We start from the raw sequence: 24,720 nt of genomic DNA, 5'->3' as shown, positions 1-24,720 counted from the left end.
GCCATTCATCTGAGGGTGCTCGACGGATGCAAACGCTTGTTGAATTCCCACCCCTTCGCAAAGCTTCTTCAACAGGTGACTTGCAAACTGAGTCCCATTGTCTGACACCAGGCGCTTAGGCACTCCAAACCGGCACACGATGTTCTTCCACACGAAACCTTCGATCTTGCGTGCGGTGATCTGGGCCACTGGTTCTGCTTCGATCCACTTGGTGAAATATTCAATTGCCACCACCAAGTACTTCATCTGCCTGATCGCCAGCGGGAAAGGTCCCAGGATGTCGATTCCCCACGTATGAAACGGCCACGAGCTGTAAATCGACTTCAACTCCTCGGGAGGCGCCTTGTGCCAATCGGCGTGCTGTTGGCACTGTTTTCAACACTGCGCATACTTCTTGCAGTCTTCTCTCATCGTTGGCCAGTAGTAGCCTGCACGGAGAGTCCTTGCGGCCAGAGCTCGACCCCCGACGTGGCTTCCGCATATACCTTCGTGGAGCTCCGCCATGATTCTCGTGCACTTCTCGCCATGTATACATTCCAAGAGCGGGTGAGTGAACCCAAACCTGTACAGATTGCCATCGATCAGGGTGTACTTGCTAGAATTCTTCTTTACCTTCCTAGCCTCAGTCGGATCCAGTGGGAGAAGGCCATCTGCCAGGCACCGCTTGTACTGGGTTATCCAAGTGTCTGGCTCATGGGTAGCGCAGACCTGCATCACGTTCACCTTCTCTCCCCGACATGCTCTTATTCTCGGCGATCTCAGAGTTTCTTGCGTCAGGGACTTATGGCTTCTCGCTGCTTTCTCCGTCGATTTGCTTATCTGAAGGACCAGGTGATCTGCCACAAATGCTCTCGGCGTCTTCAGAGTTTCTTGAATCACCATCCTCTGCCTACCCCCCTTGCCTGAACTGGCGAGCTTAGCTAGCAAGTCAGCTCGGGCATTCTGCTCTCTGGGCACATGCACTACCTCGAAGGAGGCAAAGGAACTCTTCAACTCCTGCACATATTCCAGATAGGCCGCCATTTGCGGATCTTTAGCCTGGAACTCACCTGTTACTTGCCCTGTGACTAGCAGCGAGTCACTCTTACCAATCAGCACCCTAGCTCCCTTCTCCTTGACCAGCAAAATTCCGGCGATCAGCGCCTCATACTCTGCTTGATTGTTACTGGCTTTGAAGGCAAATCTCAAAGATTGCTCGATCAGCACGCCATTGGGCCCTTCTAAAATGACCCCAGCACCGCTACCCTGCTGGTTCGACGATCCATCCACCGAGAGTACCCAACGGAAACCGTCCCCCTCAACTCGTGTCGCCTCAGACGAGAGCTCGACCACGAAATCTGCAAAGATTTGCCCCTTGATCGGGCCTCGGGGTTCATACTTGATATCAAACTCTGACAGCTCCACTGCCCATTTCACCATCCTTCCCGCAACGTCGGGCTTCTTCAAAACTTTCTGGATGGGCAGGTCAGTCATCACCAGTATGGTGAAGCTATGGAAATAGTGGCGCAACCTCCTCGTCGAAAACACCACAGCCAGCGCAGCCTTCTCCAGGGCCTGATATCTCGTTTCGGGGCCCTGCAACACCTTACTAACAAAATAAATAGGCTTCTGAGCCTGATCTTGATCCTGGGCGAGCACCGCACTCACCGCCCTCTCAGTTACAGCAAAATACAACCTGAGAGGGGTTCCCACCAGCGGTTTACACAGAACCGGCGGGCTCGCCAGATACTCCTTCAGCTTGACGAAGGCTTCCTCGCACTCCTTCGTCCAGGCAAACTTGTTATTGCGCCTCCAGCACTGAAAATAGGGATGGCCCTTCTCTCCGCTAGCTGACACGAAGCGAGACAGGGCTGCCATCCGTCCTGTTAGCTGCTGGACCTCTTTCACCGTAGCTGGGCTCCTCATCGCCAAGATGGCGGCACACTTGTCGGGGTTGGCCTCTATGCCTCTTTCAGTCAAGAGGAAACCCAAAAACTTCCCAGCCTCCACGCCGAAAATGCATTTTTCTGGATTCAGTTTCAATCTGAACTTGGCGATCGTTGTGAACAATTCCTCCAAGTCGGCAACGTGCTTGCTCTTTTTCCGGCGAGGTCACGACCATGTCATCGATGTACGCTTGCACGTTCCTTCCCAGCATCGGTGCAAGTACTCGATCCATCAGCCTCTGGTACGTGGCCCCCGCGTTCTTCAGCCCAAACGGCATCACCTTATAGCAATAGCACGACCTCTCCGTCATGAAGGCTGTCTTTTCTTCATCCATGGGATGCATCTTAATCTGATTATACCCCGAGAAGGCATCCAGAAAGCTCAACAGCTTACACCGTGCAGCACTATCCACCAGGGCGTCTATGCTTGGTAAAGGATACGAATACTTTGGGCAAGCTTTGTTCAGGTCAGTGAAATCGACGCACATGCGCCATTTCCCATTACTCTTCTTCACCAGCACGACATTTGCCAGCCATTCAGGGTACTGAACCTCCATTATGTGGCCCGCAGCGAGGAGCTTCTGTGTTTCATCTCTAATCGCCTGCCTCCTCTCCTCGTTGAACTTTCTTCTTCTTTGTCACACTGGTCTCACCAAGTTGTCCATCGCCAGATGATGGCACAAGAAGTCGGGATCAATCTCGGGCATGTCCGAAGCGAACCATGCAAACGCGTCCAGATGCCGCTCAATCACCTTGGCGATCTGGTCCTGGAGCTCGACCTCCAGAGATCTTCCCAGCTTGAAGGTCTTTCCCCCGATCTCTTTCTCGAGCCACTGCTCGACAGGTTTTGGCCTGGATTCTCTGGCGATCACCGCCCTGGCGATTCCCTGCTCACTCGCTTCCTCAGGGCGATTCCGCGCCTCTTCCTCCTCCAGACCAGCGTTCCCCTCCCCCAGCTCAGCGTCCACCATCTCCACGTCCCTTCCGGCGGTCTCTTCCGTTACCGTCGATCTGGGCTTCACACCGGGAGGTGGGGTGGTTGTTACATAACTCACTGATCTCTTGTTTTTCAGGCTATTCTCATAGCACTTTTTTGCTTCTTTCTGATCAGACTTGATCGTGATCACCACTCCCTCCATAGACGGCAACTTCACCTTCATGTGCCGAGTCGACGGTATAGCGCCTATCCTATTAAGCGTGGGCCTCCCCAACAGGATGTTGTATGCTGAAGGAGCATTTACAATGAGGTACTTGATTTTCTCCGTCCTCGAACCAGCCTCATCTGTAAACGTGGTTCTCAGCTCATTGTACCCCCTGACCTCCACCTGGTCACCAGCGAACCCATATAGGCACCCTCCATAGGGCCTTAGCTGGTCAAGGGGCAACTCCAGCTGCGTGAAAGTCGGCCAGAACATCACATCTGCCGAGCTTCCCTGGTCCACCAGAACTCTGTGGACCTTCCTTCCCGCCGTAATCAACGAAATGACTATGGGATCGTTGTCATGGGGCACAACGTCCCGAAGATCCTGCTTGGTGAACGTAATGTCCACCTCCGGCGAGTGATCTTCAAACATATCCACTGTCATCACCGACCGCGCGTACCTCTGCGATGCGGTGCATCCACCACATGAGAAGCCCCCCGCAATGGTGTGGATTTCCCCGTGGATAGGCATCACGTGTTGCTGGGCTTCTCCACCTGCTGACTGGGAACTCGACGCTCCCCCCGTCCTCCTGTCCAGCAGATAGTCATTTAGGAACCCGCTCTTAACCAGATCATCGAGCTGATACCCTAAGGACAAACACGAGTCCAAAGTGTGGCCAAAGCCCTGGTGAAACTCACACCAGGCGTCTGGCTTTGGTCCCAGCACCTTGTCGCCCACCTTCTCAGGCGCTTTCAACCTAGCAGATATATTGGGAATGGCGATCAGGTCCGCCAATCCCATAACGAACTTGTGCTTAGGCGGGCGATTGTATTCCCGGCGTGCTGGTTGCTGGCGTCCTTGGCCCCTCCCCTTGTTCCTCCTATCATAAGGATGGCGAGTCCTCTGGTCCTTCCTGGCTGCCGCCGCTGTCTCCAGCACCCTTTGCGGCTGGATCCTGGTCTGAGCGCGTGGCCTAGCGGGAGCCACGCTCCCTCTCATCTCGGCGACCTCACTCTCGTCGGCGATGTGAGCCACCGCAAGTCGCCTGACCTCAGCAAACGTTGCAGGGTGAGCCCTGATCAAGGCCTCGCAGAATGGTCCTGGCAGCACGCCCTTCTTTAATGCATAGACCAGCATTTCTTCATCTTTAGCCGGCGATCTGACCATCTGCGCTCCAAAGCGATTCAGGTAGTCTCTGAGGGACTCTCCCTGGTACTGCCTTATATCAAACAAATCATAAGACACCCTGGGCGGTGCCTTGTTCACGATACACATTGCTCGACGAAAACCTTCGAGAACTGCTGGAAATTGGTTATGTGACTGTTAGGTAGGCTCACAAACCATTCCAACGCCGTTCCCTGGAGCGTGCTCATGAACATCTTGCAATATACGGCGTCTGATCCTCCCGACAGCATCATCTGCGTATGAAACGTGGTTAGATGAGCCTCTGGATCCTCCACGCCGGTAAAGACAGCCTTGACAGGGACCACGCTCGGAGGAATAGGCGTGTCAGTAATCGCCTGAGCGAAAGGCATAGGAAAAACACGAGGTGGCGACGACGGCGCGACCTCTTCAGCAACAGGACGCCCTTGCTACTCCCGAAGAGCTTGACGCAGCTCCTCAGTCACCTTGGTAAGCTCATCATTCCTGGCCCGAGAGGCGGCCAGGTCCTCATGCATTCGCGCCTGCTCTATGCGCGAGGCTTCCACAGTCGCCTGCAACGAGCGCATAATATCTACCATCTGCGCCATGGTCATGGCGGCGTCGCCTTCAGCAGCGACAGGCGCCACGGGGCTTGAACGATTGCTTCTCATTTTTCTCATGAACTTCAGCGAATCATAGAATGCAACGAGCAACACTTACTTCAGCTACGATCGACTCAGCGATCAATCGAAAAAAACTGTGCGAAACTCCGCAAGAAAATTCAAGAACACCGCAACCTCCAAAAAAACCACTGCTCTTCCCACGGATAACTAATCGAGCGAAAGAACTCAACTCCACCGAACAAATTACGCGTAAACAGCAGGAAAACCTCCCTTCACCGATCGAAAACCCAAACGAACGGTATAAAACGCGAATTCACCAAACAAATTTCAAACAAACAGCGAACGATGGTTGCACCAGCACACAACCACGCAGAAAACTTCGAAAACCTTCAAGAACTCACGCTGTGGATGGGAGCAAGTTTTACACGGCCCCACGGTGGGCGCCTGATGATCCTGCCTGTTGACCGGAACGCTGGAAACTGCCTCGTCAAAGGATCGACATGCGCACCGCTTCAACCCTCCGTTCCTCTTCGAGATCCACCTCAAGAACCTGCAAAGAAACAGAGCGGCGCCGCTGCGGCCGATCGCACTCCAACGCCCAAGTCAGTAACCGAACCACCAAATACTAAGAGAACAAGAACCGTGCAAATTCTCTCTCACAGTGTGCTCTAGAACTCGCAAGCGTAAAGAGTATAATCTGAACGTGCGTACCTCAGAAAGTTCGTTGAGAACTCTTATATACCTGGTTACTTTCTCTCTCCTGGCAGTTACAGACTTGGACACGTGGCTCGCATCTAGTCGTACACGTGCCTTCATCTGGAGCCTCCTTGACTTGGGCGCTGCTTCTACTCTCGTTTTGCTAAGTTACTTATGCATGGTACTGCCCAGTGCATAGCTAACTTGGGAGTGCAATCTCTACTGGAACTGGCGAGTTAGGGTGCCTTCGTACACCTTCCCTGTGGTCTCGCCGACCGCCTTCATAATCTGCACCACCTTCATCTCTGGCGATCTCCAATCACTAGGTCGCCTGAGTTTACACCTGGCGACTTCATCTCTAACCTGGTGATCGCCGGTTCTGGTATGCTGGAGATCGTAACACGCCAACTTAATAATTGGCGACTTCACGAGCCCCTCGACTTCCTTCCCTTCTGCCAACCTGGCGCCTTGTCAACACGCCTATACTGTAGCTGGATGCCACGTCATCACTTCCGACTACCAGGGCGGTACAATATTCATAAGTGTTTCAATCAATTAATAGACTACGATTGTAAAAGAAATATTAAACATATCAAAACACAATTTTAACACATGGAATTGGTTTTCAAAGATATCATAAGTGTTTTCAATCAATTAATAGCGAAAAGAAAAGAACAAGTTGCAAACATTTAGTTAAGTAATACGCTTGTTTTCAATAGTTAAGATACTTTTAAACTATTATTATAAAGAACATTCATATTCCTATAGTTTCCTAGGTTATAAAACCTTAGATTGTAAATGAAAGAAGTGTTAAACATATCAAAACACAATTTTAACACATGAAATTGTTTTTCAAAGATATCATAAGTGTTTCAATCAATGAATAGACCTTAGATTGTAAAAGAAGTATTAAACATATCAAAATACAATTTGAACACATGAAATGGTTTTTCAAGGGTATCCTAGGTGTTTGAATCAATTAATAGAGCTTAGAACATACGAAAACACAATTTTAACACATGAAATTGTTTTTCAAAGATATTCATAAGTGTTTCAATCAATTAATAGACTAAGATTGTAAAAGAAATATTAAACATATAAAAAACAATTTTAACACATGGAATTGGTTTTCAAAGATATCATAAGTCTTTTCAATCAATTAATAGCGAAAAGAAAAGAACAAGTTGCAAACATTTAGTTAAGTAATACACTTGTTTTCAATAGTTAAGATACTTTTAAACTATTATTATAAAGAACATTCACTTTCCTATAGTTTCCTAGGTTATAAAACCTTAGATTGTAAATGAAAGAAGTATTAAACATATCAAAACACAATTTTAACACATGAAATTGTTTTTGAAAGATATCAAAAGTGTTTCAATCAGTGAATAGACCTTAGATTGTAAAAGAAGTATTAAACACATCAAAATACAATTTGAACACATGAAATGGTTTTTCAAGGGTATCCTAGGTGTTTGAATCAATTAATAGACCTTAGAACATGCGAAAACAAAATTTTAACACATGAAATTGTTTTTCAAAGATATTCATAAGTGTTTCAATCAATTAATAGACTAAGATTGTAAAAGAAATATTAAACATATCAAAACACAATTTTAACACATGGAAATGGTTTTCAAAGATATCATAAGTGTTTTCAATCAATTAATAGCGAAAAGAAAAGAACAAGTTGCAAACATTTAGTTAAGTAATACGCTTGTTCTCAATAGTTAAGATACATTTAAACAATTATTATACAGAACATTCACTTTCCTATAGTTTCCTAGGTTATAAAACCTTAGATTGTAAATGAAAGAAGTATTAAACATATCAAAACACAACTTTAACATATGAAATTGTTTTTCAAAGATATCATAAGTGTTTCAATCAATGAATAGACCTTAGATTGTAAAAGAAGTATTAAACATATCAAAATACAATTTGAACACATGAAATGGTTTTTCAAGGGTAACTATTACCGGACAAAATAATTATTAGACTTAATTAGACTTAATTACAGGAATATAATCACTATTAATGAGTCAATAATTAGACTTAATTATAGGAATATAATCACTATTAATGGGTCTATAATTAGCCTTAATTACAGATGTTATGTGAGAAAAAGAATCTGTACGGTTCTAATGCTATGGTTATATATATGTATCATTGCTATAGATGAAAGACAAATTGAATAAAACAGAGAATATTCTTTCATGGTATCAGAGCACAAAACTCTGATACCCGACAAACACAAAGCAAAGGCAACGGTGCACAACCATGGCAGATGCACTAGAAAAGAATAATGCCAATAAAGCAGAGCACGAAGGAGGAGGTGCTAAGAAGACCTACTCGTCATATGATCTCAACGCGAGTGACAATCCCGGAAACATAATCACGCAAGTCCAATTGCGCGAAGAAAATTACGACGAATGGGCAAGAGCAGTAAAGATCTCGCTTCGTGCCCGGAGAAAATGGGGCTTCATTGATGGAACACATATCCAACCAGAGGATGAGGCACCCGACCTTGAAGATTGGTGGACCGTGCAGTCCATGATTGTATCTTGGATTCTAAACACCATTGAACCAAGCTTACGATCCACAGTAGCATATGCTGAGACTGCACATAACTTGTGGGAAGACATTAAAGAAAGATTCTCGGTCGTGAATGGACCTAGAATTCAACAACTAAGGTCGGACTTGTCAAGATGCAAGCAGGAGGGAATGGTGGTGGCAACTTACTTTGGAAAATTGAAGGTCCTTTGGGATGAGCTTGCTAACAGTGACAAAATTCCATCTTGTACGTGTGGTGGATGCAAGTGTGGGATTGGTGCTCAGTTGGAAAAACGAAGGGAGGAGGAGAAGGTTCATCAACTCCTTATGGGGTTGGATGACGCAAGCTACGGGACAGTAAGATCAAACATTCTGGCCTCAGATCCATTGCCGTCTCTGAACCGCGTATATGCTATGTTGGTACAAGAAGAAAGAGTGAGAATGATGGCCAAATCAACAGAAGAAAGGGGGTTGGTCGTGGGTCTCGCGATGCAGGCCAACTACAAAGAAAAAGGGCGTGGAGATATGGTAGAAAAATTAATGACGTGTAGTCATTGCGGTAAAAATGGTCATGACATGAAGGGATGCTTCCAATTGATCGGATATCCCGAATGGTGGGGTGACAGACCAAAAAGTGAAGGCAAATGGAACGGCAGGGGACGCCAAGGGATGCGAAACAAAGGTAACCCGACACGTGCAAATGTGGCACACGCTAGTGGAAGCAACAGTCAAACCAACAATGACGACAAGAAACTTGAGATGGCAGGTCTGACCAATGAACAATGGAAGGTACTGGTTGATATGATCAGCAAACAAAAAATCAAATGAATCAGAGAAAATGACTGGTAAGAGCATTTGGGATTTGTGGATTATTGACAGTGGGGCATCAAACCATATGACCGGGTCACTGGAAAATTTGAGTGAAAAGGAAACTATACAAAGGTGCCCCGTAAGGTTACCCGATGGTGAACGTGTTCTAGCTTGCGAACAGGGAACAGTGACTCTTGAAGAAGGACTTGAATTGAAAAATGTCCTTTATGTTCCCAAATTAAAATGCAATTTACTTTCAGTACCTCAATTGACGGATGAAGAAAATTGTGTTGTAACATTCACTGATAAATTGTGTATTATACAGGACCGCACTTCGAGGACGCTGATTGGAGCAGGTGAACGGAAAGATGGGCTTTATTGGTATCGTGGGGTACGGAAGACTCAAGCATGTCATGTCAAGATGGAAAATCAACTAGCACTTTGGCACCAAAGATTAGGACATCCGTCATTTCAGATTGTGCAAATGCTTCCTGATATAAGTGGGAAATGTACTCGTGATGAGTTGAATACAGTTTGTGATGTTTGTGAAAAATCGAAACAAACGAGAGATAAGTTTTTCTTAAGTGCGCATCAAGCTTTGAATATTTTTGATTTAATTCATTGTGACTTATGGGGTCCTTATAAAACTCCTTCATCCTGTGGTGCTTCATATTTTTTGACAATTGTGGATGATTGTTCACGGGCAGTTTGGATCTATTTGTTAAAAGAAAAAACAGAGGTATCAGTGACTTTGAAAAAAAATTTCACACTCGTTGAGAGGCAATACAACAAATGTGTTAAAATGGTTCGCTCTGACAATGGAACCGAATTCATGTGTTTAAAACACTATTTCATTCAACAAGGTATCCTTCACCAAACTTCCTGTGTCGGCACCCCGCAACAAAATGGACGCATCGAACGCAAGCATCGGCATATTCTGAATGTTGCTCGGTCATTACGGTTTCAAGGCAATCTTCCCATTAAATTTTGGGGGGAATGCGTTTTGACTGCAGGCTACTTAATCAATCTCACACCATCCTCCATTCTAAAAGGAAAAACCCCTTATGAAGTGATCCATGGATGTGTACCCAGCTACGCGCACTTACGAGTATTTGGTTCATTATGTTATGCTCATAATCAAAATAGACAGTGGGATAAATTTGATAGTCGTAGCCGAAAATGTGTGTTTGTCGGGTATCCATATGGCAAAAAAGGATGGAAATTATTTGATTTGGAAACAGAAACTTTCTTTGTCTCTCGTGATGTACATTTTTTCGAAAATAAATTTCCATATTTTGAAGCCAAAAAGATGGACACTGCACCACCATTGCAAAACCCAATTATTGCCAACTCTTTAGAAACTGGAACGGACCCACATTTTCTTCATGAAGTTGCCTCCTCAAACCTAGATGAATGCATCGTCAACCAACCCATTGCATCTTCCATCCCAGCCAAGGAGGATGCTACCCTCACAGATGACTTCGACCACACTATCAACGACTCTGATCCGTGTATAGAAGCCTCGACGCTACCCGCGGATCCAACCCCGCGTCCGACGGAGACGGCGCCGTCGGTTTCTTCACCACCGCTGACGGCCGCGGTTCCCCTTGGGCGAGGGCATCGCGCGAAGCTGCCTTCCGTACGGTTACGCGATTTTGTCGCAGCCACCACGATACCGTCAAGCCCCTCTGTTCCGTCACCTCCTTCAACAGAATCCTCAGGTGTTTCGTATCCTATACATGATTTTGTGAATTGTGATTCCTTTTCTAACCATCATCAAAGTTTTCTTGCCTCTTTACACACCGAGCAGGAACCCCTGTTCTTTTCTCAAGCGGTCCGAGAACCCCGGTGGCGTGATGCTATGGCACAGGAGATTCATGCTCTCGAACTCAATAACACCTGGAAACTCACCGCTCTCCCTCCTGGAAAGAAGGCACTTGGGTGTAAATGGATCTACAAAATCAAATACAACTCGGATGGAACAATTGAAAGATTCAAGGCTCGATTGGTAATTCTTGACAATCATCAAGTGGAGGGTTTGGATTACAACGAGACGTTTTCTCCTGTCGTAAAGACGGTAACCATTCGCACAACTCTAGCAGTAGCAGCCGCAAAAGATTGGGAGCTTCATCAGATGGACGTTCACAATGCGTTTCTCCATGGTGATCTTGATGATGAGGTTTATATGAAACTCCCTCCTGGCTTCCAAGAATCTCAACCAGGGGCAGTGTGCAAGCTTCAAAAGTCTCTATATGGCCTCCGACAGGCCCCCAGGTGTTGGTTTGCTAAACTATCTTCTTCTCTCACTCGTTACGGCTTCCAACAATCCCCGAAGGATCATTCCCTGTTTACTCTCAATAATAATGACATACAGTTGGTTGTGCTAGTCTACGTTGATGATCTTGTGATTGCAGGGAATAATGGTACTGCCATCCAATGTTTTAAAGGCTACTTAAATCAATGCTTTCATATGAAAGATTTAGGCCGCCTCAAGTACTTCCTGGGGGTTGAAGTTGCTGGCTCCACCAACGGAATCTTCCTTTGTCAGAGGAAATATGCCTTAGATATCATTACTGCAGTCGGATTGTTGGGTGCGAAGCCCGCCACTACACCATGTGAAGAAAATCACAAATTGAGCTCCGCTACTGGTTCTTTTCTTTCTGACCCGGCTACTTATCGTAGACTTGTTGGGAGGTTAATTTATCTGTGTTTCACTCGACCTGACCTTGCCTACAGTGTCCAAGCTTTATCTCAATTTATGCAAAATCCACGCTCCGAGCATTGGCAAGCTGCTCTTCGTGTTGTTTGATATTTAAAGGGGCATCCTGGACAAGGAATACTCCTACCTCGAGACAACAACTTACAACTCTTTGGGTGGTGTGATTCTGATTGGGCAAGTTGTCCACTGCAACGGAAATCTCTCACCGGATGGTTTATTCAACTCGGCACTTCCCCAATCTCTTGGAAAACCCAGAAACAACAAACGGTTTCTGCCTCCTCTGTTGAGGCTGAATATCGATCAATGGCTAAGACCACCCGAGAATTAAAGTGGATTAAAGACATTCTCGCTTCTCTACATGTTCCTCATCCTGACCCAATTCGTCTTTATTGTGATAGTCAAGCAGCACTTCACATTGCTAAAAACCCGGTCTTCCCCGAACGCACCAAACACATTGAAGTTGACTGCCACTTTGTTCGAGATGAAATCATTCACAAGCGCCTTCTTCCATCCTATGTGCCCACACATACACAACTAGCTGACCTTTTCACAAAAGCTCTCGGTGCTAAAAAGTTTGGAGCCATCTTGGTCAAGTTGGGCATTCAAGACTTACATGCTCCAACTTGAGGGGGGATATTACCGGACAAAATCATTATTAGACTTAATTAGACTTAATTACAGGAATATAATCACTATTCATGAGTCTATAATTAGACTTAATTATAGGAATATAATCACTATTAATGGGTCTATAATTAGTCTTAATTACAGATCTTATGTGAGAAAAAGAATCTGTACGGTTCTAATGCTATGGTTATATATATGTATCATTGCTATAGATGAAAGACACATTGAATAAAACAGAGAATATTCTTTCACTAGGTGTTTGAATCAATTAATAGACCTTAGAACATACGAAAACACAATTTTAACACATGAAATTGTTTTTCAAAGATATTCATAAGTGTTTCAATCAATTAATAGACTAAGATTGTAAAAGAAATATTAAACATATCAAAACACAATTTTAACACATGGAAATGGTTTTCAAAGATATCATAAGTGTTTTCAATCAATTAATAGCGAAAAGAAAAGAACAAGTTGCAAACATTTAGTTAAGTAATACGCTTGTTTTCAATAGTTAAGATACTTCTAAACTATTATTATACAGAACATTCACTTTCCTATAGTTTCCTAGGTTATAAAACCTTAGATTGTAAATGAAAGAAGTATTAATTATATCAAAACACAATTTTAACACATGAAATTGTTTTTCAAAGATATCATAAGTGTTTCAATCAATGAATAGACCTTAGATTGTAAAAGAAGTATTAAACATATCAAAATACAATTTGAACACATGAAATGGTTTTTCAAGGGTATCCTAGGTGTTTGAATCAATTAATAGAGCTTAGAACATACGAAAACACAATTTTAACACATGAAATTGTTTTTCAAAGATATTCATAAGTGTTTCAATCAATTAATAGACTAAGATTGTAAAAGAAATATTAAACATATCAAAACACAATTTTAACACATGGAATTGGTTTTCAAAGATATCATAAGTGTTTTCAATCAATTAATAGCGAAAAGAAAAGAACAAGTTGCAAACATTTAGTTAAGTAATACGCTTGTTTTCAATAGTTAGGATACTTTTAAACTATTATTATACAGAACATTCACTTTCTTATAGTTTCCTAGGTTATAAAACCTTAGATTGTAAATGAAAGAAGTATTAAACATATCAAAACACAATTTTAACACATGAAATTGTTTTTCAAAGATATCATAAGTGTTTCAATCAATGAATAGATCTTAGATTGTAAAAGAAATATTAAACATATCAAAATACAATTTGAACACATGAAATGGTTTTTCAAGGGTATCCTAGGTGTTTGAATCAATTAATAGACCTTAGAACATACGAAAACACAATTTTAACACATGAAATTGTTTTTCAAAGATATTCATAAGTGTTTCAATCAATTAACGGACTAAGATTGTAAAAGAAATATTAAACATATCAAAACACAATTTTAACACATGGAAATGGTTTTCAAAGATATTGTACCGCCCTGGTAGTCGGAAGTGATGACGTGGCACCAAGCTACAGTGTAGGCGTGTTGACAAGGCGCCAGGTTGACAGAAGGGGAGGAAGACGGGGGGCTCGTGAAGTCGCCAGTGATTAAGTTGGCGTGTTCCGATCATTAAGCATACCAGGCGATCGCCCAGTATAAGGTGAAGTCGCCAGATGTAAACTCAGGCGACCAAGCGATTGGAGATCGCCAGAGCAAGCACATCGCCAGAGATGAAAGTGGTGCAGATTATGAAGGCGGCCGGCGAGACCACAGGGAAGGTGTACGAGAGCACCCTAACTCGCCAGTTCCAGTAGAGATCGCGCTCCCAAGTTAGCTATGCACTGGGCAGTACCTTGCATAAATAACTTAGCCAAAAAGAGAGTCAGAAGCAGCGCCCAAGTCAAGGAGGCTCCAGATGATGGCACGTGTACGACTGGATGCGAGCCACGTGTCCAGGTCTGTAACTGCCAGGAGAGTGAAAGTAACCAGGTATATAAGAGTTCTCAACGAACTTTCTGAGGTACGTACGTTCATATTACACTCTTTACGCTTGCGAGTTCTAGAGCTTACTGTGAGAGAGAACATTGCACGGTTCCTTGAGTTTTCTTGAGCGTTCTTGCTCTTAGTATTTGGTGGTTCGGTCACTGACTTGGGCGTTGGAGTGCGATCGGCCGCAGCGGCGCCGCTTTGTTCTTTTGCAGGTTCTTGAGGTGGATCTCGAAGAAGGACGGAGGTTCGAAGCGGTGATCCTTTGACGAGGCAGGTTCCAACGTTCTGGTCAACAGGCAGACCACCGTGGGGCCGTGTAAAACCTGTTCCCATCCACAGCGTGAGTTCTTGGAGGTTTTCGTGATTTTCTGTGTGGTTGTGTGCTGATGCAACCGTAGTTTGCTGTTCGCTTGAGATTTGTTCGGTGTTTTCGCATTTTCCACCGTTCGTTTGGATTTTTGTTCGGTGAAGTGAAGCTTTCTGCTGTGTACGTGCGATCTGTTCGGTGGAATTTGAGTTCCCTCGCTCGTTTGGTTATCTGTGGGAGAAGCGGTGGTTTCTGGTGGAGTTGCAGGTTTCTTTGAAGGTTCGCGGTGTTCTCGAGTTTTTGCAGAGTTACGCGCAGTTTTCCCGATCGATCGCTGAATCGATCGTAGCTGAAGTAGGTGTTGTTCGCTGCATTCTGTGAGTCGCTAAGTTTCATGAGAAAAATGAGAAGCAATCGTTCAAGTCCGGTTGCGCCCGTCGCTGCTGAAGGCGCCGCCGCCATGACCATGGCGCAGATGGCGGAGATGATGCGTTCGTTGCAGGCAACTGTGGAAGCCTCGCGCATAGAACAGGCGAGAATGCATGAGGACCTGGTCGCCTCTCGCGCCAGGAATGAGGAGCTTAGCAAGGTGACTGAGGAGCTGCGTCAAGCTCTTCAGGAGCAGCAAGGGCGTTCTTCTGCTGAAGAGGTTGCGCCGTCGTCGCCACCTCGTGTTTTTCCTATGCCTTTTTTTCAGGAGATTACTGACACGCCTATTCCTGCGAGTGTGGTTCCTGTTAAGGCTGTTTTCACCGGCGTGGAGGATCCCGAGGCTCATCTCACCACGTTCCACACGCAGATGATGCTGTCAGGGGGATCGGACGTCGTGTATTGCAAGATGTTCGTGAGCACGCTCCAGGGAACGGCGCTGGAATGGTTTGTGAGCCTGCCTAACGGTCACATAACCAGTTTTCAACAGTTCTCGAAGATTTTCGTCGAGCAGTACATTGTGAATAAGGCGCCGCCCAGGGTGTCTTATGATTTGTTTGATATAAGGCAATATCAGGGAGAGTCCCTCAGAGACTACCTGAATCGCTTTGGGGTGCAGATGGTCAGATCGTCGGCCAAAGATGAAGAAATGCTGGTCTATGCATTCAAGAAGGGCATGTTGCCGGGACCGTTCTGCGAGGCGTTGATCAGGGCACACCCCGCCACGTTTGCTGAGGTTAGGCGACTTGCGGTGGCCCACATCGCCGATGAGAGCGAGGTCGCCGAGAAGAGAGGAAGCGTAGCTCCCGCTAGGCCACACGCCCAGACCAGGATCCAGCCGCAGAGGGTGCTGGAGACAGCGGCGGCCAGGAGGGATCAGAGGACTCGCCATCCTTATGATCCAAGGAAGAACAAGGGTAGGGGCCAAGGACGCCAGCAACCAGCACGCCGGGAATACAATCGCCCGCCTAAGCACAAGTTTGTCATGGGATTGGCGGATCTGATCGCCATTCCCAACATATCCGCTAGGTTGAAGGCGCCAGAAAAGGTGGGCGACAAGGTGTTGGGACCAAAGCCAGACGCTTGGTGTGAGTTTCACCAGGGTTTTGGCCATACAGTGGACTCATGTTTAGCATTAGGATACCAGCTCGACGATCTGGTAAAGAGCGGGTTCCTAAATGATTATTTGCTGGACAGGAGGACGGGGGGCGCGTCGAGCTCCCAACCAGCGGGTGCTGAAGCTCAGTAGCACGAGATGCCCACGCATGGAGAAATCCACACCATTGCAGGGGGTTTCTCAGGCGGTGGATGCACCGCATCACAAAGGAAGAAGTACGGGAGGTCTGTGATGACGGTGGATATGTTTGAAGACCACTCACCAGAAGTGGATATTACATTCACCAAGCAAGATCTCCGGGATGTTGTGCCTCATGACAACGATCCCATAGTAATTTTGTTGATAACAGCAGGAAGAAAGGTCCACAGGGTGCTGGTGGACCAGGGAAGCTCGGCAGATTTGATGTTCTGGCCGACTTTCACGCAGTTGGAGCTGCCCCTTGACCAGTTGAGGCCCTATGGAGGGTGTTTGTATGGGTTCGCTGGTGACCAAGTGGAGGTCAGGGGGTACATAGAGTTAAGGACAACGTTTACAGACGTGGCGGGTTCAAGAACGGAAAAAATCAAGTATCTGGTTGTAAACGCTCCTTCAGCGTACAACATCCTGTTGGGAAGACCCACGCTCAACAGGATAGGTGCCATACCATCAACCCGGCACATGAAGGTGAAGTTGCCGTCCATGGAGGGGGTGGTCATCACCATCAAATCCGATCAGAAGGAAGCAAAGAAGTGCTATGAGAATAGCCTGAAAAACAAGAGATCGGTGAGTTACGTAACAACCACCCCGCCTCCCGGTGTGAAGCCCAGATCGACGGTAACAGAAGAGATCGCCGGAAGGGACGTGGAGATGGTGGACGCAGAGCTAGGGGAGGGGAATGCTGGTCTGGAGGAGGAAGAGGCAAGGAATCGCCCTGAGGAAGAGAGAGAACTGGGAATCGCCAGGGCGGTGATCGCCAAAGAAACCAGACCAAAACCCGTCGAGCAGTGGCTCGAGAGAGAAATCGGGGGAAAGATCTTCAAGCTGGGAAAATCCCTGGAGGTTGAGCTCCAGAACCAGATCGCCAAGGTGATTGAGCGGCATCTGGACGCATTTGCATGGTCCGCTTCGGACATGCCCGGGATCGATCCCGACTTTTTGTGCCATCATCTGGCGATGGACAACTTGGTAAGACCAGTGCGACAGAGAAGAAGAAAGTTCAACGAAGAGAGGAGGCAGGCGATCAGGGACGAAACACAGAAACTCCTCGCTGCAGGCCACATCAGGGAAGTTCAGTACCCTGAATGGTTGGCAAATGTCGTGCTGGTGAAGAAGAGTAACGGGAAATGGCGCATGTGCGTCGATTTCACTGACCTGAACAAGGCTTGCCCAAAGGATTCGTATCCTTTACCAAGCATAGACGCCTTGGTGGATAGTGCTCCAGGGTGTAAGCTATTGAGCTTCCTGGATGCCTTCTCGGGGTATAATCAGATTAAGATGCATCCCATGGATGAGGAGAAGACAGCCTTCATGACGGAGAGGTCGTGCTACTGCTACAAGGTGATGCCGTTTGGGCTGAAGAACGCGGGGGCCACGTACCAGAGGCTGATGGATCGAGTACTTGCACCGATGCTGGGAAGGAACGTGCAAGCGTACGTCGATGACATGGTCGTGACCTCGCCGGAAAAAAGCAAGCACGTTGCAAAATTGGAAGAATTGTTCACGACAATCGCCAAGTTCAGATTAAAGCTTAATCCAGAGAAATGCATTTTCGGCGTGGAGGCTGGAAAGTTTTTGGGTTTCCTCTTGACTGAAAGAGGCATAGAGGCCAACCCTGATAAGTGTGCCGCCATCCTGGCGATGAGGAGCCCAGCTACGGTGAAGGAGGTTCAACAGCTAACAGGTCGGATGGCAGCCCTGTCTCGCTTTGTGTCAGCTAGCGGAGAAAAGGGTCATCCCTATTTTCAGTGCTTGAGGCGCAATAACAAGTTTGCGTGGACGAAGGAGTGCGAGGAAGCCTTCGTCAAGCTGAAGGAATATCTGGCGAGCCCGCCGGTCTTATGCAAACCGCTGGGGGGAACCCCTCTCAGGTTGTATTTTGCTGTAACTGAGAGGGCGGTGAGTGCGGTGCTCGCCCAGGATCAAGATCAGGCTCAAAAGCCTATTTATTTTGTGAGTAAGGTGTTGCAGGCCCCGAAACGAGATATCAGGCCCTGGAAAAGGCTGCGCTGGCTGTGGTATTTTCGGCGAGGAGGTTGCGCCACTATTTCCATAGCTTCACCATTTTGGTGATGACTGACCTGCCCATCCAGAAGGTCTTGAAGAAGCCTGACGTTGCAGGAAGGATGGTGAAATGGGCAGTAGAATTGTCAGAGTTTGATATTAAATATGAGCCTCGAGGCCCGATCAAGGGGCAAATCTTTGCAGATTTCGTGGTTGAGCTCTCATCTGAGGCGGCGCGAGTTGAAGGGGACGACTTCCGTTGGGTACTCTCGGTGGATGGATCGTCGAACCAGCAGGGCAGCGGTGCTGGAGTCATTTTGGAAGGACCCAACGGCGTGCTGATCGAACAATCTTTGAGATTTGCCTTCAAAGCCAGTAACAATCAAGCAGAATATGAGGCGCTGATCGCCGGGATTTTGCTGGCCAAGGAGATGGGAGCCAGGGTGCTAATGGCCAAGAGCGACTCGCTGCTAGTCACAGGGCAAGTAACAGGCGAGTTCCAGGCTAAAGATCCACAAATGGCGGCCTATTTGGAGTATGTGCAGGAATTGAAGAGTTCCTTTGCCTCCTTTGAAGTAGTACATGTGCCCAGGGAGCAGAATGCCCGAGCTGACTTGCTAGCTAAGCTCGCCAGCTCAGGCAAGGGGGGTAGGCATAGGACGGTGATTCAAGAAACTCTGAAGACGCCGAGAGCATTTGTGGTAGATCACCTGGTTCTTCAGATAAGCAAGTCGACGGAGAAAGCAGCGAGAAGCCATAAGTCCCTGACGCAAGAAACTCTGAGATCGCCGAGAATAAGAGCATGTCGGGGAGAGAAGGTGAACGTGATGCAGGTCTGCGCTACCCATGAGCCAGACACTTGGATAACCCAGTACAAGCGGTGCCTGGCAGATGGCCTTCTCCCACTGGATCCGACTGAGGCTAGGAAGGTAAAGAAAAATTCTAGCAAGTACACATTGATTGATGGCGATCTGTACAGGTTTGGGTTCACTCACCCACTCCTGGAATGCGTACATGGCGAGAAGTGCACGAGAATCATGGCAGAGCTCCACGAAGGTATCTGCGGAAGCCACGTCGGGGGTCGAGCTCTGGCCGCAAGAACTCTCCGTGCAGGGTATTACTGGCCATCGATGAGAGAAGACTGCAAGAAGTATGCCCAATGTTGCAAACAATGCCAACAACAGGCCGATTGGCACAAGGCGCCTCCCGAAGAGTTGAAGTCGATCTACAGCCCTTGGCCGTTTCATACGTGGGGAATCGACATCCTGGGACCTTTCCCGCTGGCGATCAGGCAGAAGAAGTACTTGGTGGTGGCGATTGAGTATTTCACCAAGTGGATCGAAGCAGAGCCAGTGGCCCAGATCACCGCACACAAGATCAAAGGTTTCGTGTGGAAGAATATTGTGTGCCGGTTTGGAGTGCCCAAGCGCCTGGTGTCAGACAATGGGACTCAGTTTGCAAGCCACTTGTTGAAGAAGCTGTGCGAAGGGGTGGGAATTCAACAAGTGTTTGCATCCGTCGAGCACCCTCAGACGAATGGCCAGGTGGAGTCAGCTAATCGGGTGTTGCTGAGAGGTTTGAAAAGAAGACGAGAGAAAGCCAAAGGAAGCTGGGCTGAGGAGGTACCCCGTATAGTCTAGGCGTACCACACCACCGAGCAGTCAGGAACCCATGAGACTCCATTCAGCTTGGTCTATGGGTGTGATGCAATGATTCCAGTAGAGATCCAGGAGAGCTCGCTGATATTCCAGAACTTTGTAGAGGAAGACTCGAATGAAGAGAGAAGGTTGAACCTGGATCTACTGGATGAAGTCAGGGAAGAGGCGAGATTGAAGGCTGAAGCAGTGAAGAGAAGGGTTGAACGAAGATACAACTCGAAGGTGATGCCAAGACAGTTTAGAGAAGGCGACCTGGTGATGAGGAAAGCCCACCAGTACGAGATGGAGAATAAACTTTCGCCCAAGTGGACAGGGCCGTTCAAAATAACCGAGGCGCTCGGGAACGGCGCCTACCGCTTAGAGACATTGGAAGGAGGGGCGATTCCTCGCACTTGGAACGCCACGCACCTGAAGTTGTATTACAGTTAAGAAGCCTTGTAAGTAAAGACAAACGCGAAGTTATATTACAATGTCTCTGTTAAAACAGTTTGAAGGAGGCACTCTTTTTTCCCTAAGGAGGGTTTTTAATGAGGCCACCCAATAAAGAGAAGTTTTCGAAGTACAAGTTGTTTTAGATTGCATGCCTGTTGTTTTCAGAAAGTTTTGAAGAAAGACCTTGTCACTTGTATGTGGCTTAAGGCAAGTTAAAGATATGTTGCATGCTTTCTAAAAAGTTTTAAGTCCTCATCGTCTTTCGGCGATCGGAGGCACCAGTTAAAAGTTTTAAGTCCTCATCGTCTTTCGGCGATCGGAGGCACCAGTTAAAAGTTTTAAGTCCTCATCGTCTTTCGGCGATCGGAGGCACCAGTTGAAAGTTTTAAGTCCTCATCGTCTTTCGGCGATTGGAGGCACAAGTTAAAAGTTTTAAGTCCTCATCGTCTTTCGGCGATCGGAGGCACCAGTTGAAAGTTTTAAGTCCTCATCGTCTTTCGGCGATTGGAGGCACAAGTTAAAGTTAAAGTCCTCATCGTCTTTCGGCGATCGGAGGCACCAGCTAAAAGACCTCAACGCCCTCGCGCGTCCTGAGGCGAGTTAAAGACCTCCTCGCCGTCGAGCGAGTGCAGGCGAGGAAGAGCGAAAAGTCCTCAGTGTTTCTGGGGGCGAGGAGATGTAACCCCTGGGGCAATGTAGAGGCACCAGTGAAAAGTCCTCAGTGTTTCTGGGGGCGAGAAGATGTAACCCCCGGGGCAATGTAGAGGCAAGTAAAAGACCTTCTCGCCTATGAGCGAGTTCAAGCGAGTAAAAGACCTTCTCGCCTATGAGCGAGTTCAGGCAAGATAAAATCCTTCTCGTCTCGAACGAGTTCAGGTACGGTGTTAAGGGTGGACGAAGTTTGGAAGGTGGCTAAGGTAGGTTCGAAGAGAATGCCTAGCCACCCGGTCTTTTATTCTGAAGTTCAGGAGGGTAGAGAAGGATCCGAAAGGCGCCTCTACCCCCAGATAAAAGAACAATGGCCAAGGCATGAAGCCAGAAAGAAGCTGATATCGCCAAGAGTCTTTGGCGACCAGGAAAAGTTCAAGCAGCGGCGAGAAAGTTAAAAACCCATGCTGATGGAGCAGATCGGGTGAAGAAATGTTTTAAGCCAGTGGTTGAGTTGAAGTTCGTTGCTTGAAGAGTGATTTTACGTTAAGGTTAATTGCCTTAGGATTACGAGCTGTGAAAGTGGTTATTATTGCTTGAAGTGGAAACGGTTCGAAACAGTTAAGTGCAAGATCGGGCCTACAAAATTACTAAGTTATTTTTGCTGAAGTAAAATTGCGCAAGGAAAGTTGAAGCAGGCAAAGAAATTGCAGAAAGAAATACAAAGGCAATTTCATTAAAGTAAATACTAGTTCAAAGCACATGGACAGGAAAATATGAAGGTTATTACAATTGTACAAAGAAAAAGCATAAAGGTGATGGATGAGGGGAAATTGATCAGTCTTCGACGGGAACCACCTTCCCATCCACCACCTCGTTGTTTAAAGACACCATGCTGAGATCCAGATCGGGGAACAAGCATGCAAACTGTTCCCGTGCAGCAGCGAATCCAGCAGCCAGAATCTGGGCAGAACTCATTTTAAGATCTTTAATCTGCTTTTGGAGTCCTTCAGTTTGTTCCTTCAGCCCCTTATTCTACTGCTCCAGCTCTTCGATTTGTTTCTTGAGTTTTTCGTTGATCTCTTGAGCTTGGAGAAGGTCTTCAGCAACCTTCTTGGATTCCGCTTGCACTTGGCCCAGTTCAGCAGTGATTTTCCCTTTCTCTTTGTTGGCCTCGGCAAGCTCAGCAATGGCGTCGTCCCTCGCCTTCTCCACCTTACCCAGGAAGATCTCCCGATCAGCAGACCTCTGCTCCAGTTTTTTTACCTTGGCGGCGTCAGTTTTTATCGAAGCTTCCAAGTCAGCCACCTTAACGCGATAAGGCACAATTTTGCTCTCTAGTTCGATCTTTTCTTGAGCCAGTTGTTGTACCTTATGGCGGAGTTCAGTGGCCTCCTCGCGCGCCAATCGGAGCTCAGTGCTCATCGCATCTTCTACTCGAGAGTGTTCAATCTCCGCGAGCGTCAGATTGAAGGACAACTTCTCCACCTCAACCTTCATGGTGCTGTTCTCAGTTTTAAGGTTGAAGAGGTCGTCCTGGAGCTTCCTGGTGGAGCTCTGCTATCGTCTTCTGCTTAGCAGATAAAGGCTCCCACATCCTCGTGACCTCAAGAGGGAGGTTTGCAGCTTGGAGAGGCGCTGGGTGGGCCTGTTGTTGGTTTTCGTTGCCACCTTCTTTAGTTGGTTCTTCAGTAGGCGCTTCTGCTCGTGGTGGCGACGTCGGGGACTCGGTGATCAGAATCGGAGAAGTGTGGGCAACCTCATCCCCGATTGGAGCAATATCTGCGGCTGAGGCGTTGGAAGGAGGTCCCCCTCCAGCTGATACATATGGCGTGGAGGCGCTTGGGGGGTCCTCCAAGAAATTGTCTTCGGCGGCCTCAACCGCGGGTGGTGCAGTTGCCAATGGAATGGCTTGGACTGGGGAAGCGGGAGCTGGTGGAGATGACATTGTTGGAGGTCGAGCAGGCGTGGATGGCGGTGTTGAGGTTGGAAGAGGGGGTGGGGCAGGTGGTGAAGAAGGTGCCACCCTCTTCTTCTTTGTAACGAGGCCATCTTCGGTGACCTCGTCATCTTCTTCCTCCTCCTAGTGGACTACCTGGGGAGCTTTCCTCTTGGGCCTTTTGAGGACGAGTTTTTTACGCTGGGCGGCGGGTTGGACGTCGGAGGGAGCTGGGCCCTTAGGTGGCGATCGGCCCTGTGCGGCGGCGCTCTCCACCATGGAATTTGGCACTGTTTGAGAGCCCGTTGCCAACCCATGGAGTCGGGCGAGCGTCCTCAATTCAGCAAGCTTGTCCTGGCCCAACATGTTATCTGCATAAGAGCAAAAATGCATGGGTTAGTTCAGAGAGAAGATAAATGCATAAGGCAGTATGCAACGGCAAAGCAGACAAATAGTGCAGAAATATAAAACCAAAGTCTTGCGCACAACGCACAAGACGCCCAGAAACAGTTAACAGAAGCAAGTATTAAAACAAGAGGCTCGAATGTTCTAACCTATTCGAATTTCGAGTTGGTCCTCAAAGAATTCGAAGCAGATCAGGGTGGTGGTGAGGAAGGTGATGTTGGCATCCGCCACACTCTTCCAAAAGAAGCAGAGATCCCTGTCCAGTGCACCCATGCTATCAGGACTTCTGGGTCTCCTGAAGCAGCTCTAGGACTCTTTGCTCCCCTTGTTCACCCAGTACAAGGGGAAGCCGTCGAGTAGGGAAGTGTCCTTGTCGTTGGGGCGCACTTGGACGAACTTTCCCTTCCATCTTTATAGGACTGCTGGAAGATGGAGAGGATCGACCTCCCAGCAATCCCATTCAAGCTCACCCACAGGCGGTCTCCTGGGTGCTTGGCTTCAAAAAGGAACAAGAATACGACTACGGATGCTGGCAACCCCAGATGGTCGCACATCACTTGGAATGCTCGCACAAACGCCCAGCTGTTGGGGTGGAGCTGGGCGGCGGCAATGTTGAGCTCGGTGAGGAGCTCCCTCTCGAAACGTGTAAAGGGAAACCTTAGTTTCACCTTCTTGAATAGCGTTGTGTAGACGAAGCAGAAGGGCCCGTCATTGCTCGCCTTATCGTCGGCACAAACGGGCAGATCGGGGGGACAAGGTAGCACTGTCATCTTCTCATCGTGCTCCTTGTGGAATGATTGATGAAGTTCATCCCCCTTCTTCAACCGTAAAACTGCCCCCGCAGTGTTCACAGAAGATGTTTCCCTCAGCAGGGTCGAGTTGGCCCAGGGATACAATTTTTTGAAGTCTGGTGTGGGGACGGAGGCTCCTCCGGTGACTGGCGGAGTAGCCTGGGCCAGGTTGGGGCAGGAAGGTGCAGGCCTCTCAGCCTGGGAAGATGAAGCACCGCGTGCTCGCGGTGGGTTGAGTGCTTGAGAAGAAGGGTTTCGCGATGAAGGAGGAGGATTCGGGGTGATCTTGGTGCAAGTCATGATGGAAGCTGCAAAGGAAGAAGAAAAGGAAAAAATGATCAGGGGTCACAGAGGCTGACTCGATCATGGAAGAAAGGTGAAAAACGAACGAACGTAGGTTCGTTGCAACGATTGACGAAGCCCTAAGTTACGAAGAAGGAGAAATGTCAAAAGCAACCCACAACGTATGCACCAGACAGTTACAGGATGATGCGAATCGGTTAAAATGCAGGGAAAACCAGCAGAAGAAGGAAAGGAAGTACCTTTTTATGATCAGAAAGGCGATGAAGAATGTTGATGATTCGGGAAGTTGAAGAGCGTCGAGAGCTTTTTCG

Source organism: Phaseolus vulgaris, chromosome 8 (assembly GCF_051622355.1).
Source record: "Phaseolus vulgaris cultivar YP4 chromosome 8, ASM5162235v1, whole genome shotgun sequence".
In the NCBI taxonomy this organism is placed as follows: domain Eukaryota; kingdom Viridiplantae; phylum Streptophyta; class Magnoliopsida; order Fabales; family Fabaceae; genus Phaseolus; species Phaseolus vulgaris.
The sequence above is the reverse complement of the archived record's forward strand: the minus strand, read 5'-3'. Positions refer to the sequence as shown.